The following is a 12,729-nucleotide window of genomic DNA, read 5'->3' on the forward strand; positions in this document are numbered from 1 at the left end:
TTGCCTAGGAGATCTACCCTAAAGGCTTTAAAATGAATAAAAAGATGAAAGAACAATCGACAGCTTCTATGCAGAAAAGAGCAGGTCAGCAAACCTGAAGAGACCTCAAACAGCAAAATGCATCAGACTGTCCTCCTTACATAATGCTTCTCATAGAAGAGACCATTAAAAGTCTAAAAGAGAGTTGAAGATAAATGGGAAAGGAAAGAAGCTTTACAAGAGAGCAAACAACTTCCTGAAATACGAATTGGAAAAGTAAAAATTCAGGAAAGTAAGAATTGTGAATTGAAAAATAAAGAATTCACTAGAAAGTAGGATTGTAGAATTGGAAAAGACAAAGAACCTGCAAGAAAGTAGGATCCGTGAATTGAAAAGACAAAGAACACGCAAGAAAGTAGGATCTTGAATTGAAAGAAATAATTCACTAAAAAAAAATTAGTGAAATGGAAAAAATTCCACAGACCAAAACAATACATTCAAAACTCAATTGACATATACAGAAAGAAGTAAAAAAGCTATTGAAGAAAATAATTCTTAAAAATTAGAACTGAACAAAATGAAACTAATGATTCATTGAGACAGCAAGAATCAGTCAAGCAAAAACAAAAAAATGACAAACTGGAAAAAACCACGAATTATCTACTTGCAAAAACGACAGACTTGGAAAATAGATCTAGGAGAGATAATCTGAGGATTATTGGACTTTCTGAAAACTATGATGGAAAAAAAGAGCCTAGATACTATTTTACAAGAAATCATCAAAGAGAACTGCCCAGATGTAATAGAATCAGAAGGTAAAATAGGCATTGAAAGAATTCATCGAACACCTTCTGAAAGAAACCCTAAAATAAAAACCCCAAGGAATATTGTGGCCAAATTTCAGAACTATCAGATTAAGGAAAAAATTTTACAAGCAGCCAAAAACCATTTAAATACTGAGGTGCCCAATAAGGATCACCCAAGATCTGGCTGCCTCTACATTAAAGGAAAGAAGGGCCTGGAATATGATATTCCGAAAGGCACAAGAACTTGAGATGCAGCCAAGAATAAACTACCCAGCTAAGCTGAGCATTTTCTTCCAGGAATTTAATGAAACAAATGAATTCCATTTGTTTCTGAAGAAAAAACCAGAACTAAACAAAAAATTTGATCTCCAAGAATAGAACTCAAGAGATGCAGAAAAGGTAAAAATAACTCTTGAGAATTCTATTTCTGTTGTGGATATACAAAAAGAATACATGTATAATTTGATTGTACTGATATAACATAAAAAAGGGAAGTAGATATGGAAAAGGGATGATGGCAGAATAAGGTGGGAAGGAGGGATAAAAAGAGGGAAACCACATCCCACAAAGAGGCTAAGGAAACTTATCATATCTGAGGGAATTTAGAGAGGGAGAGGAACATTGTGTGAATCTTACTCTCATCAGAGTTGGCTCAAAGAAAAAATAATTGACATCAAAAAAAGTTTGTCTCTCAGTACTTGTTCAGACTTAACTTTATAAACTAGAAAGTGCCATGGACTGATAATTAGGAGATCTAGGGACCAATCCTAGCTCTTCCACTAACTTATTTGTTTTCAGGAAAGTTGTTTTCACACACTAGATCTTAATTTTCTCTTCTGTAGGGATAACACTTGCCCCACTTACCTCCCAGGTGTGAGAGACAAATGAATTCTTAATAGACATAGTTTTTTTTTAATTATGATATGTAGGAGGGATATGTAGGAACATGAAGATAATGTTTTTAAAAAAAAGATGACATCAAAACATTTTTGAGAATATAAGAGTACTTTGGTATCCATAATTCCCATAATGGAGGTTAATAGTGGAGAAGTGGAGGGCAAAGAGGAGTAGAATAATGATAGATTTAGGAACTTGTGGCCCTTTGAAAACAGATTCAGTGAAAAGATATAAAGCAAAAACAAAATCTAAACAATGGATCAAACAAATTGACCAAGCTGGAAGGAACCTTACAATATGTTATTAGTAAGGGAGTGAATTAAGAATCTAGATCACAGCATGTTAGAGTTGGGAGGTAGGGGTTGAACTGAGACTAGGTCATCTGCCTCCCAGTAATTCACATGTATTATTAAAATATGCTCACAATCATTACAAATAAAGTCAGCAAAGGAAATGTACTTGCTCCATATTCTTAAATCAAACTCATCATGTTCCTCCCCTCCCCACCCTTTTCTAACTACCCTCTTTGTTCATGGAGCCTCCCAATAGTGGCTTAGAATTCCAGTGTCTATTTGATGTTTCCTTCTTTCTCCCAAATCCATTTGTTTGCCAAGGTATGATATTTCTACCTCTATAATACTGCTCATATTTATCCTTCTCTATCTAGGACCAGAAGCTGCACTTCAGTCTAAACCCTTATTGCCTGTACAATAGACATGTTAGCCTACTATCCAGTCTCTTGAACTCTATGTATCAAATCATTACACCTAGGCTAAAAAAATCATTCTAAGGCACTGCTTTAATCATTTCATTCTGATATAAAAATGAAAACCTTTGATAGTCTCTTAGTGTCTATGAAAAAGTCTAAACCCTTCACAATTTTGTCTCTTCCCTAAGGCCAGGAATAAACAGATCTTGCAAAAGATCTGTCACCCTATGCTGCATGGGTATCTGGATCACTTCTTTTCTATGATCCTTAATTTCCCTATTTTAAAAAGGAGGGGCCTGAACTAGATGACTCCTAGAGTACCTGCTATCTCTTTGTTACATTCTTTGTTCCATGGTTGCACACAGCTCTGACATTCCTTGTTCCATGTTCAATATTTTAGTGATTCTCCTTCAATTAATAATGAAAGTATTTATTGTCATCATTCTCTTTTTACTCTCTTGCAGGGTTTTGTACTGAGGTGGGCAGGACATGGATATTAACAAATAATTTGCAAAACAGGGAAATAAAAGACCAGGCCCAATGAGAAAGCAAGTGTTTCAGGAACTTAGAGGAAGGAGAGAATACCAAGAGAATGGGACTTTGGGGATTTTATTAATAACACAGCAGGGATTATTGCTCCCACTCCCATTCTCCCTCCTTGCCCTAGTGAAGGGCATGAAGAAACCAAACTTCAAAGTTTGGTGATTTACCTCTTTGATAATAATTTGGGGAAATATGCTGCTTTCTTTATACATGAATACTCTGTTATCCTACATGCTGTGACTCATTATTTTGGGTGTTTTTTTTTCCACTAACAGAGATGGACAACACTGCTCTATTCACACTCTCCAGTTTCCCCTGCAATTACATGCCCAGCAGAAATTATGCAATCTTTGTAAAACATAAAAGAGTTTTGATACAAAGGCAGTACAGTAGAAAGAACACCAGGCTTGTAATTAAAACATTCTAAAGGTCAGACATCTGACACTTTGAACGTTCAACACCTACCTTACTTTATGCAATGGTAATAAATTTGTTTACATTTATAAAGCACTTTAAGGTTTGCAAAATATTTTCCTTTATTATCTTATTGCTCCTCAAAACAACCTAGTAAAAATAGTGCTAAAAATATCTCTTTTTTAGTGATGAGGAAACTGAAGCAGAGATTAAATGAATTGTCCAGTTTCCCATGGCTAAAAAAGTATTTAATTTTGATTTTCAGTTCAGATCTTCCTTATTCCAACCCCAACACTATATCTACTATATCACCTATATGTCCTAGGAAATAGAAAGATAAAACAGAGCAGTGTTTTACCTCAAGAAGCTTTGATTCAGATAGTAAAGCACACAGATAAGTACAATGGGGGGAAAAAGGGAGTTGAGGGAGACTTAGATAAAATATTCCAGTAAAATCTGATGAGGGAAATAGAGGCATCCTCCTCCATTTATACTTTGAGCTAGGGGGCTCCAAGAAGCCTACAAGGAAAGGCTATCAGAATTAGGCTGTCAAGCCTAGTCAACTCATGGATGTTGTCCATGACAAATCCTTATCAAAGGATTAATTTGTAAATGAATCAGTGTCTCAGAGAAATATATGAAAAGAGCAATTATTAAATGTCAAGTTTTGAGAATACAAATACAAATAAGCAAACCTTGGGAGGCTTACATTCTAATAGTCTAATAGGAATAAAAAATGTCTATATAGGAGCAGGAGTTGGAAAGGAGTAGGGAAGTTATAGTTGGGATGGGCGTGTGACTGGGTAAGATAAGGTGATAGATAGACTACCAATCAGAGCTGCAGGTTAAAGTTGAATGAGAGGTGGCTCAAAAGGAGGCTGGAATGCAGGCCCTGGGCAAGAAGCTTCAACCCATCTTTAAAATGTAGATAATAATACTTACACAATTTACTCCCCAAAGTTGCTTTAAGGAAGGAGTGAAATAATCTATATAAAGCACTTTGGTTTTATGAGTTGTCAACATCCTTATCTTGCCTCTCATCCTATTTATGTGACCTAGGACAGGCTATTTGATCTCTCTGGGCCTCAGTTTTCTGATATATAAATTGAGAGTTTAGGAATGGATGGTCTATATGTCCATTGCAGCTCTAGATTTATGTATGATAATATAATCCTGTTATGAATCATCCTGGAATAACCTGAAGGGTAAAAAAGAATTCCTCTTGTCTGACAATAAATGGTATAATGCCCTGTATATATAGGTATCAAAAATATTTGTTGAATGAGTTAAAGAATAAATTAAATCAGTCAAATTCTCCTCTATTAAATATCTACAGTAGAAGAGGAATTATTCTTTCTGCCATTAAAAGCTTTATACTTCTTTTTTTGTCACTCATCTCATAGGGTCACTTCTCTTTTATTTTTTAACTTACTTCAGATCAGGCCTCAAATAAGGAAAACCTGGACAAAAATGTCCAAACACCATTTGTTGAAGAGTTAATCACCATTTCTCTGCCAAAGGGAAACGTTCAAGAACATAGACCACAGATCATCAGAGTTGGAAGGGATTTTGGAAGACAATGCGAATCCTGAAAATGGACCTAGACTATAAAATGTGTGAACATGCCTTACTTCTCAAAAAAAAAAAAAAAAAAACCCTTAGGTCATCTAATTATACAATTATATAACTGTAAGGAAATTTAGAATATATGATTCCCTAAATTTTAGCTTCAAAACTCATCTTGGAATATGAGAAAATCTTAAATATAGATTTTCAGAGCTAGAATGAATCTTAGAATAAAGATATCTCCTCTCTCCACAGAATTCCTATCTTTCTTCAAGGCTCAGTTCAAATGCTTGCTCCTCAAATGCCTACCCTGATTATTCCCATTCTCCCATGCTAATGCAGTCCCTGAAGCACTCAAATTACTTTGTTTTTATTTTGTATACAATTCTTATTTGCTTATCTATGTTGTTCATATTCTCACTTCCCAACTGCAACCCCACTCTGCTTTCCCAACCCAATTTTCATAAAATCTAGGCCCCTTAAAAGCAAAAACCACTTCTAGTTTGTCATTGTATCCCTGTAATTATCACAATACTTGTCACATACTCAATATTTAATTATTAACTTTTGAATGAATGAATAAATGAACAAAATATTAGTGTTTGAAAAGAGAGTGGAATGTAAATTAATTTTGGGTGGAGTAAGTAGTGTTTTATTTTTTACAATTACATGTAAAGTTAGTTTTCAACATTGATTCTTTTAATAATAGCTTTTCATTTTCAAAATATATGCTTAGATAGTTTTCAACATTCATCCTTTCAGAATCTTGTGTTCCAAATTTTTCTCCCTCCTTAGACAGCAAGTAATCCAATATATGTTAAACATCTGCAATTATTCTCTGTATATTTCCACATTTATCATGCTGCACAAAAAAAATCAGATTAAAAAGGGAAAAAATGATATAAAAAAAGCAAATAAACAACAAAAAAGGTGTAAATACTATGTTGTGATTCACATTCAGTTCCCACAATCCACTCTCTGGATGCAGATGGCTCTCTTCATCACAAGTCTATTGGAATTGACCTGAATCACCTCATTGTTGAAAATAGCTATGTCCATCACAGTTGATGTGATTAATAAAATTAATTATATAATCCTCTTGCTGCTATGTACAATGTATTCTTGGTTCTACTCATTTCACTTACCATCAGTCCATGTATATCTCTCCAGGTCTCTCTGAAATCATTTGGCTGATCATTTTTTTATAGAATAATGATATTCCATAACATTCATATACCATAACTTGTTCAGTCATAGTTTAGATATTAACATCATAACTGTGCCACAAAAGAAATTTGATAGAATTCCTTATTTGCCTATTTTTCCAAATACTTTATATAGTAATGAAATTAATTGTTCTTTAAATCTTTGGTAGAATACAGTTATAAATCCATTTGACCCTGGAGATTTTTTAAAGAAGTTCATTGCTTGGCTGCTCAATTTCTTTTTCTAAAAACAAAGTTTTATTTCCTTTTCTGTTAATCTAAGCAACTTTTGTTTTTAAAATATTCATCCATTTTATTTAGATTTTCAGAATTATTGGTATACAGTTGGCTAAACAGCTCTTAATTTTTGCTTTATTTTTTCTTTGATGATGAATTCACTCTTTTCATTTTTGATATTAGTAATTAGGTTTTCTTCTTTTTTCTTTCAATCAAATTGACCAAAGGTTTATTTGTTTTATTTATTAGTTCAATAATTTTTTTCTCTCCATTTTATTAGTCTCTCCTTTGATTTTCAGGATTTCTTATTTGGCATTTAATTGGGGATTTTTAATTTGTTACCTTTTCTAGCTTTTTTTAATTAAATGCCCAATTCATTGATCTGCCCTTTTCTCTATTTTATTCATGCAAGTATTTAGAGAGCTAAGATATCCCATGATTATTGCTTTGGCTTACATTTTATAAATTTTGATATATTGTGTTATTGTTGTTCTCTTTGATGAAATTATGGAGTCTTTCTATTATTTATTATTTGAATCATTCATTGTTTAAATTGGATTATTTAGTTTCATTATTGATATTGATGATTTGGTTTCTTCTTTCTTTTTTTAAGAAAGTTGACCAAAAGTTTGTCTATTTTATTGGGTATTTTTCATACAATTAATTTTTAGTTTTATTTATCAATTCAATTGTTTTCTTAATTTCAATTTTATTAATCTCTTCCTCAATTTCAGAATTAAAGTATTTAATTGGGGATGTTTAACTTATTCTTTTTCTAGCTTGTTTGGTTACATACCCAATTCATGCCAATTCATTGATCTCCTCTCTATTTCATTCATGTAAGCTTTTAAAGATATCAAATTTCCCCTAAAAACTGCTATGGCTTGCATCTCATTTTGGTATGTTGTCTCATTATTGTCATTCTCTTTGATGAAATTATAGATTGTTTTATGATTTGTTGTTTCACCTACTCATTTTTTAGATTATTTAGTTTCTAATTAATTTTTAATCTCTCTTTCCATTGTCCTTTTTTTGCACATAATTTTTATTGCATCATGATCTGAAAAAATGCACTTAATATTTCTGCCTTTATGCATTTGGTTGTGAGATGTTTATGCCCTAATTTGTGGTCAATTTTTAAAATATTTTTTTATTTATTTTTTGCTGAGGCAATTGGGGTTAAGTAATTTGCCCAGGGTCACAAAGCTAAAAAGTGATTAAGTATCTGAGGCCAGATTTGAACTCAGGTATTCCTGACTTCAGGGCTGGTGCTTTATCCACTATGCCACTTAGTTGCCCCCTATATTTATTTTAATACATGTTGTTTTATGAATTATGTTGGTAAAAAAAGCATCATGGGAGATGCTTTTTTAAATAATTTCTTATAGAACAGTCATAAAGAAAAAATCATGGGAGAGGAGCAAAAAAAAACAACCAAAAAACAGCAAAACAAGTGGACCTAGCATGTTTTGATTTACATTCATTATCCATAGTTCTTTTTCTGGAGGCAGATAGCATTTTCTGTCCAAAGTCTATTAGGAGGATTGCTTTGGATCACTGAGCTATTGAAAAGAACAAGTCTTTCATAGTTGATCATCACACATCCTTACAATATATTTCTGGTCCTGCTTGTTTTGCTCAATATCAGTTTGTGGAAATCTTTCCAGGCCTTTCTAAAGTCAGTTTGTTCATCATTTTTTATAGAACAATAATATTCCATTACCTTTATATATCACAACTTATTCCACCATTCTCCAATTGATAGGCATCTATTTATTTTTCCAGTTCTTTGTTACCACAAAAAGAGCTGCTACAAACATTTTTGCACATGTGTGTCTTTTTCTTTCTCTTATGATTTCCTTGGGAAATAGTAGGAGGACTGCTGAATGAAAGGGTATGCATCATGGTTAATTTTTAATGTAGGAGCCATGTATTGCCAATACATGGCATATATATATATATATATATATATATATATATATATATATATATATATATATATATATATATATATATATATATATATATATATATATTCCTTTCTATCTCCATTCAGTTTTCTCCAGAAGTCTGTCATGTCTAAATTTTCTAAAATTCAATTCACCTCCTTAACTTCTTTTTGTTTATTTTTTTTGTTAGATTTAGCTAGTTCTAAGAGGGGAAGGTTGGAGTCTTCTATTAGTATGGTTTTGCTATCTGTTTCCTTTTGGAATTCAATTAACTAGTCCAATAAGAATTTAGATGTTATACCACTTGGTGTATACATGTTTAGCATTGATATTACTTCATTGTCTGTGGTGCCTTTTAGCAGGGTGTGTTTTAATTCCTTCTCTCTGTAATTAGATTTATTTTTGCTTTTCTTTTTCTGAGATCAACATTGCTATCTCTGCTTCTTTTTTTTTTTATTTCAACTGAAGCATAATATTCTGCTCCAGTCTTTTATCTTTACTCTGTGTGTGTCTCTCTGCTTCAAATGTGTTTCTTGTATACATATGGAGGATTCTCATTTTTAATCCACTCTACTATTCACTTTCAATTTGGGGGAGAATTCATCCCATTTACATTCAGAGTTATGATTGCTAATTGCATGTTTCCTTCCATACTATTCCCTCTTTTTGTATCTTTCTCTCTATTTTCATCCTGTCCTTCCCCACCACTATTAATGCTTTGCTTCTGATCACCATCTCCCACAATCTCCTCTCTCTTCTGTCAGTTTCCCATCCATTTTCTTTTCTTTTTCCTCTCCTACTTCCCTATAGAGCAAGAAAGATTTTTCTCCTTTTTTTTAAGTGAATCCTTTAATTTTCAAAATATATGCATAATTGACCCATACTTAACACCATAACCAAGATAAGATCAAAATGGGTTCATGATTTAGGCATAAAGAATGAGATTATAAATAAATTAGAAGAACATAGGATAGTTTACTTCTCAGACCTGTGGAGGAGGAAAGAATTTGTGACCAAAGAACTAGAGATCATTATTGACCACAATATAGTTAATTTTGATTATATTAAGTTAAAAAGTTTTTTATACAAACAAAACTAATGCAGACATGATTAGAAGACAAGCAATAAATTGGGAAAACATTTTTACAGTTAAAGGTTCTGATAAAGGTCTCATTTCCAAAATATATAGAAAATTGACTCTAATTTATAAGGAATCAAGCCATTCTCCAATTGATAAATGGTCAAAGGATATGAACAGACAATTTTCAGATGATGAAACTGAAACTATTTCTAGTCATATGAAAATTAAGACAACTCTGAGATACCACTACACACCTCTCAGATGGGCTTAAATGACAGGAAAAGAGAATGATGAATGTTGGAGGGGATGGGGGAAAACCGGGACACTACATTGTTGGTGGAGTTGTGAATGAATCCAACAATTCTGGAGAGCAATTTAGAAATATATTCAAAAAGTTATCAAACTGTGCATACCCTTTAATCCAGCAATGTTACTACTGGGCTTATACCCCAAAGAGATATTAAAGAAGGGAAAGGGATCTGTATGTGCAAAAATGTTTGTAGCTTTTCATAGTGGTTAGAAATTGGAAATTGAATGGATGCCCATCAATTGGAGAATGGTTGAATAAATTGTGGCATATGAATGTTATGGAATATTATTGTTCTGTAAGAAATGACCAGCAGGACAAAAACAGAGAGGCTTGGAGAGATTTACATGAACTGATGTTAAGTGAAATGAGCAGAACCAGGAAATCATAATGCACTTCAACAACAATACTATATGATGATCAATTCTGATGGAAGCGACTATCTTCAACAATGAGAGGATCCAAATCAGTTCCAACTGATCAATAATCAATATAATCAGCTACACCCAGCGAAAGAACACTGGGAAATGAGTGTGGACCACAACATAGCATTTCCACTCTTTCTGTTTTTCTTCTCAGGTTATTTTTACCTTCTTTCTAACTCCAATTTTTCTTGGGCAGCAAGATAACTGTATAAATGTATACTATATAAATATATTTCAAGATATTTAACATGTATTGGCCAGCTAGGGGAGAAGGGTGAGGGGAAGGAGGGAAAAATTTAGAATAGAAGGTTTTACAAGGGTCAATGTTGAAAAAATTACCCATACATATGCTTTGTAAATAAATAAGAAGCCACATCTATTATAATTGATTATTTTATAATATTCCTTTTGCTATATACAATATTCTCCTAATTCTTCTCACTTCACTCAGCATCAGTTCATGTATGTCTCTTCAGGCATCTCTGAAATCATCCTGCTGATCATTTTTTATAGAAAAATAATATTCCATGACATTCTTATACCATAACTTACTCAGCTACTCTCCAATTGATGAGCATTCACTCAGTTTCCAATTCCCTGCCACTACAAAAAAGCCTGCTACAAACATTTTTGAACATATGGGTCCTTTTCCATTTTTTATAACCTCTTTGGTATACAGACCTAGTAAAGAAACTGGTGGATCAAAGGGAATGCACAGTTTGATAGCCCTTTAGGCATGGTTCCATATTGCCCTGTTTGATTGAATATTCATCTTTTCCCCTAAAAGACTATATTCAATTTTACCTGTAGTTCATTCCTGATTGTAATCCAAGGTCTTTTGCCTCCCAGAATATCATATTCAAACCCCTCAGATCCTTTAATGTAGAAATGCTAAATATTGTGCAATCCTGACTGTGGTTCTTTGATATTTAAAATATTTGTTTCTGACTGCTTCCAATATTTTCTTCTTGACCTAATACTACTAAAATTTGGCTATAATATTTCTTGGAGTTTTCATTTTGGAATCTTTGGCTAGGATATCAGGGCAGTTTTTCTTGATAATTTCTTGAAAGTTAGTATCCAGGATACTTTTTTTTTATCGGGGCTTTTAGCTAATCCTCTTGGACTTTTAAAATTATCTCTTCTGGATCTATTTTTCAGGTGAGTTGTTTTTGGCAATGAAGTACTTTACATTTTCTTTTGGTTTTGTTTGACTAATCCTTAATGTCTCCTGGAATCATTAGCTTTCCCTTTGGGGCCCAATTCTTTTTTTTTAAGGAATTATTTTCTTCAGTTAGCTTTTATACTTCTTTCCTCTTTGTCCATTTGGTCAACTTTATTTTTAAATGAGTTGTGTTTTTCAATGGATTTTTTTCCCCATTTGTCCAATTCTATTTTTAAGGAGTTGTAATCTTCAGTCATATTTTATGCTTCCTTTTCCAAACTATTGACTCTTTTTCACAATTCTCTTGTGTATCAATTTCTTTTCCCAATTTTTCTCCTATCTCTCTTATTTAATTTTTAAAATGTTTTTTGAGCTCTTTTAGAGGGCTTTTAGGGCTTGAGACCAATTCACATTCCCCTTTGAAGCTTAATACTGTTGCCTTGTGTTTAGATCTTCCCTGTCACTATAATAGTTTTCTATACTCAAGGCTCTCCATTATTTGTCCTCATTTTAAAAGTTGTCCTCTGTTCTTAAAGTACAGAGGGCACTATACCAAGTTTCTTGTACTAGAGACTAGAAACCTGATCACTGACATTTTCTACATAGGCCCTCTGGGGCCAGTGGCTTTCCCATTGTTCTAAGGTTATGGCCTATCATATGGTTATGGTGGATCATATGATCCACCAGTTATGGCCAGTTTCAGAGTTGGTAGTTTGTCCTTGGTGCTGGGACTGTGGGTCTCATAGCTGACCTTCTGTGCCACTTGCCTGCTAAGTCACTATCACTAAGCTCCTCTTCTCCAGACATTGCCTGCACAGAGCTGTGCTCCCCTTTTATCCAAGTGATTCAGACTTTTTCAGTCTTTCTAAGTTACCTTAGGTGAAAAAATTGTTTCAAAATTGCTTTTTAGTCTTTTTGTGGATTCTTTTTTTTTAGAATTTTAATAGAAGTCTGATTTATTATGGTTTTGAGAGAAACTGGAGAAAGCTCAGGCAACTTCCTGGCTTTTCTCCACTATTTTGGCTTTACCTCTGAATGTAGATTTAAGAATTCTCACTTTTTATCATTGTTTCTCTCCCTTGAACCTGATATGGTTCTTTGGAAGTAATATGTCCCCAAAAAAGTATTAATTGAATTAAATTAATTACATTGGAATATCAGAACTTTGGCAAGAGAATATAGATATTTAAACCTAAAATATAGAATTTTAGAACTGTTTAGAACATAGAACTGAAGAATATCAGAGATGTAAAATACTTTATACATAGAATAGGTCAAAATTGGAAAGTATTAAAACAGAACATTAGGACAAAGACCATAAAATGTTAGTGATGAAGGATCCTTAGAGACTACTTCAAAATGAATAGTGTGCTGGATCTGTAATTAAAAAGATCTAGGTACAAACTCTCAAGATACAAAACCTTAAATGCTTATTAGTTGTGAGAC

Source organism: Sarcophilus harrisii, chromosome 2, assembly GCF_902635505.1.
Source record: "Sarcophilus harrisii chromosome 2, mSarHar1.11, whole genome shotgun sequence".
Lineage (NCBI taxonomy): Eukaryota > Metazoa > Chordata > Mammalia > Dasyuromorphia > Dasyuridae > Sarcophilus > Sarcophilus harrisii.